Genomic DNA, 5030 nt, shown 5'->3' with positions numbered 1-5030 from the left:
AATTTAATCTCAGTTTAAAAGAATGCATGTGCTGGGCGGTATGAATATCAGAGAACATGAAGTTTAATAAGTCGTATTCTCTAAATATTGAAATGTATTATTTATAGAAGAATGGAGAGACTGTTTGAACCCGATCTCAGGGAAGACGTACAGCGTTTATAGATTTAGAGAGCGCTTTTGTGCATGCTCACTTTGAAATTACGAAGGTATCAGGAATTACATACAGCGATAGGTTAGCCATAACTTGTACAGGAACAAGTTCTACGAATCTAAGTGAAGTGCTGTTGTAAGAGTCGAAGGGCATGAATGGAAAGTGGCAGTTGAGAGGGGAGTGTGGCAAGGCTGTAGCTTCTTCCCGATGTTATTCCGTCCGTACATTATCAAACAATAGAGGAAACCAAGGATAAATGAGAGGAGAACTTTAAGATTTACCAATGACGTTCTAATTCTGATAGAATCGGCAAGGAACTTGGAAGGTAAGTTCAAAATGGCTCTGAGCACTATGGGACTCAACTGCTGAGGTCATTAGTCCCCTAGAACTTAGAACTAGTTAAACCTAACTAACCTAAGGACATCACAAACATCCATGCCCGAGGCAGGATTCGAACCTGCGACCGTAGCGGACTTGCGGTTCCAGACTGCAGCGCCTGTAACCGCACGGCCACTTCGGCCGGCGAAGGTAAGTCTGAAGAAAGCTGTAATACGAACATAAAGAAATAAAAAGAAGGTTAAACATGAACATCACGGAAAGAAAAACAAAGTTAATCGAATGTAATAAAATTATTCGAACGGTGCTGAATCAACTGCATCAGAAAATAAGACACTCAAAGTTAGATGAGTTATGTTATTTGAAAAGCAATATGATTCACGCCAGGTGAAGCAGAGAGGATATGAAATGCAGTCCGACAACAGCAAGTAAAGAATATCTCCAGAGGAGAGATATGTTTATATAAAATATAAATGTAGGTGTTAGTAAATGTTTTCTCAAGTTGTCTGTCTGGAGTGTAACGTTACACGATGGCGAAACGCGGTGGAGAAGCCGTTCAGGCCTGAAGAGAACAGACGCATTTGAAATGTGGCACAACGGAATAATGCTGAAGATTAAACATATATATCAGTAATTAAGGCAAACGTAAGTCATCGAATTGCGAGAAGAAACACTTATGGCTCAACTTTAGAGAGAGAAGGCGTTGGTGTGGGCTTAGCAATGGAAAGTCGTCTCATTGGGATCATTGCAGAAGTTTTCATTAACTACCTTGAAAATAAACTTCTCAACAAGATATCATGAACTGAAATAGATGCACTTTCAGAACGCATAACTAAATACAAAAGCAGACAGACGGACATGGGTACTCACCACAGCATAGAAAAACTTAAGTATTTATCGATACCATATTTAGGAGTCATCTGAGACAAAATATTCGAGTTGTTTAAATATAAAGACATCAAGATCACTTTTGAAACTAACAACAACTTTAGAAATGAACTAGTCCATGATATCGTATAACCTACTGATAGACTGAGCAAGCCAGAAATTTATAAAAACACATGTAGTCACTGCAACAAATGCTATAAAGCCCAAACACGAACAAACTTGAAAACCCCTCTTAAGAACACATTGGCTGTTTCAGACTGGATGAAAATAATTAAGTCAGCTATAGCAAAACATACAACTGTTACAGGACACAATGTGGCTATAGACAAAGACCTCAAAGTACAGCATACTTTGAAAACTTCTGGAAAATGGACGTCTTGGAAGAAGTGGAAATATTCATCCACGGCTTTAAATCGAAGAAGGTCCTAAATGAAGTGACAAAGTACAAAAATCACTCCCTTACGAATTTCAACTCAGTGCTTTTAAAATATTAAACACAAGAAATTAATCATACATTGTGTCCCATTTATCTTGACCATCCTAAATCACTAGAATGAGATTTTCACTCTGCAGCGGAATGTGCGCTGATATGAAACTTCCTGGCAGATTAAAACCGTAAGAATGCCCACAGGTTGCCCAAACTCTTACAGGAATCGCCAAAGCTTGCGCGAGTAATGAGTGGTTGGTCAAATGTCTATAAGGTACAATACATATGTAGAATTGTGGACAGTTGGGAATGTGAGTCTCACGGGAAACGTGCAAGGGATAAGTCCCTGCAGTCGCGCTATTCATCTGTGTCCTCGGTGGCTCAGATAGATAGAGCGTCTGCCATGTAAGCAGGAGATCCCGGGTTCGAGTCCCGGTCGGGGAACACATTTCCAGCTGTCCACATCGAGGTATATCAACAACACCTGTCGGCAGCTGAGGTTTTCAGTTAGTCATCATTTATCCTGTTTGTGTTGCTGTGGTCTTCAGTCCAGGGACAGGTTTGATGCAGCTCTCTATGTTACTTTATCCTGTGCAAGCTTCTTCATCTCTGAATAACTACTGCAACTTACATCCTTCTGAATCTGCTTAATGTATTCATCTCTGTCTCGCTCCACAATTTTTACGCTCCACGCTTCCCTCCAGTAGTAAATTGGTGATTCCTTGATGCCTCAGAAATTGTCCTACCAAATGATACCTTCTTCTAGTCAAGTTGTGCCACAAATTTCTCTTTTCCCTAATTCTGTTCGGTACCTCCCCATTAGTTATGTGATCTACCCATCTAATCCTCATCATTCTTCTGTAGCACCACATTTCAAAAGTTCTTGTCCACACTATTTATCGTCCGTGTTTCATTTCCATACATGGCTACACTCCACACAAATACTTTCAGAAACGACTTCCTGACATTTAAACCTATATTTGATGTTAGCAATTTTCTCTTCTTCAGAAACACTTTCCTTGCCTTTGCCAGCCTACATTTTATATCCTCTCTACGTCGAACATAGTGTCACACTTCCTTATCTAATTCCTTCAGCTTCACTTCGTTTAATTCGTCTACATTCCATTATCCTCGTTTTGCTTTCGTTAATGTTCATCTTATGTCCTCCTTTCAAGACAGTGTCCATTCCGCACAGCTGCTCTTCCAGGTCCTTTGCTGTGTCTGATAGAATTACAATGTCGAACCTCAAAGTTTTAATTTCTTCTCCATGGATTTTAATTCCTACTCCGAATTTATCTTTTGTTTTCTTTAGCGCTTGCTCAATATACAGATTAAATAACATCGGGGATAGGCTACAACCCTGTCTCACTCCCTTTCCAACCACTGCTTCCCTTTCATGCCCTTCGGCTTCTATAGCTGCCATCTGGTTTCTGTAAAAATTGTAATCAGCCTTTCCCTCCCTGTATTTTACCCCTGCCACCTGCAGAATTTGAAAGAGAGTATTCCCGTCAACATTGTCAAAAGCTTTCTCTAAGTCTACAAATGCAAGAAACGTAGGTTTGCCTTTCCTTAATCTATCTTCTACGATAAGTCGTAGGGTCTGTATTGCCTCACGTGTTCCAACATTTCTACGGAATCCAAACTGATTTTTGCCGAGCTTGGCTTCTACAAGTTTTTCCCTTCGTCTATAAAGAATTCGTGTTAGTATTATACAACCGTGACTTACTAAACTGATAGTTCATTATTATTGAAACATGTCAAAACCTGCTTTCTTTGGGATTGGAATTATTATATTCTTCTTGACGTCTGAGGGTATTTCGACTGTCTCATACATCTTGCTCACCAGATGGTATAGAGTTTTGTCAGGGCTAGCTCTCCCAAGGGAATCAGTAGTTCTAATGGGATGTTGTCTACTCCCGAGGCCTAGTTTCGACTTAGATCTTTCAGTTCTCTGTCTTCACGCAGTATCATATCTTCCATTTCATCTTCATCTACGTCCTCTTCCATTACCATAATATTTTCTTCAAGTACATCGCCCTTATATACATCCTCTATATACAGCTTCCAACTTTCTGCTTTCCCTACTTTGCCTAGGACTGGTTTTTCGTCTGTTCTCCTGGTGTTCATAGAGGTTGTTCTCTTCTCCAAAGGTCTATCTAATTTTCGTGTAAGCAGTATCTGTCTTACCCCTAGTGATATATGCTTCTACATACTTACATTTGTTCTGTACCCATCCCTGCTTTACCAGTTCTGATGCGTTTGTAGTTCTTTTCACCTGATTTATTTGCTGCATTTTTATATTTTCTTCTTTCGTCAGTTAAATTCAGTATCTCTGACGTTACCTAAAAATTTCTACTAGCTCTCGTCTTTTTTCTACTTGATAATCGGCTGCCTTCACTTCTTCTCTCAAAACTACTTATTCTTCTTCGACTGTATTTCTTGTCCCTGTTCTTGTCTATCGTTCCTAATGCTCTCTCTGAAACTCTCCCCAGCCTCTGGTTCTTTCAGTTTATTCAGATCCCATCTTATTAAATTCCTACCTTTTTGCAGTCTCTTCAGTTTTTATCTACAGTTCATAGCCAGTAAGTTGTGTCAGAGTCCACATCTACCCTGGATATGTCTTACAATTTAAAACCTCGTTCCTAAATCTCTGTCTTACCATTATACAGCGTGAGTCACTAGCTATTGCCACCAAAAACAACTCCGAAAGTATGATAGGAGTTAAAAAGTTTGTGTGACAAAAGTTGCTTCGGACAGTAGGGGTCATAATGTGACGTTCGTTTTCTGTTGCTAGGTGGGGTCGCGTCACAGATATGCAGGCCAACTTTTTTTAATGGGATTTCATAGTTTGGTACTTATTTTCTGATAGCGTCCATCGAGATGAATCCAATGATGTGTAACAGTAAAGTCTTTGAAGGTCAACGAAGGTCACAAAAGTGGCATGAACGTTCATTTACAGAAGGTGTTCGAAGTGATGACCATTGGTATCAATGCAGTGCTGCAATCTCCTTATCACTGATTGAGTGAAAGACCTCTCACATATGTTCAAGTCTAGTTGGAACGTCTTTATGAACAATATCTTTAACGAATTCGCACAAGGAGAAATCCAGAGCGTCAAATCTGGAGAACTAGCCGGCCACGACATATCTCCTCCGCGTCCAATCCAACGGTTAGGGAATTGTCTCTGTAACTCATTTCTACCCATCAGCGAAAAATGTGCCGGACACC

At 40.0% G+C, this 5030-nt stretch overlaps 1 non-coding gene across 1 annotated transcript; it reads left to right on the top strand.

Annotated features, from left to right (window-relative positions):
* The first annotated feature begins 2172 nt into the window (after positions 1-2172).
* Trnat-ugu lies at positions 2173-2246 on the top strand. Its single transcript has one exon. It is a non-coding gene; the product is annotated as a tRNA-Thr (tRNA).
* The last annotated feature ends 2784 nt before the right edge of the window (positions 2247-5030 follow it).

This window comes from Schistocerca americana, chromosome 3 (genome assembly GCF_021461395.2).
Source record: "Schistocerca americana isolate TAMUIC-IGC-003095 chromosome 3, iqSchAmer2.1, whole genome shotgun sequence".
Taxonomy (NCBI): domain Eukaryota; kingdom Metazoa; phylum Arthropoda; class Insecta; order Orthoptera; family Acrididae; genus Schistocerca; species Schistocerca americana.
This window is presented reverse-complemented; position numbering and strand designations above follow the sequence as displayed.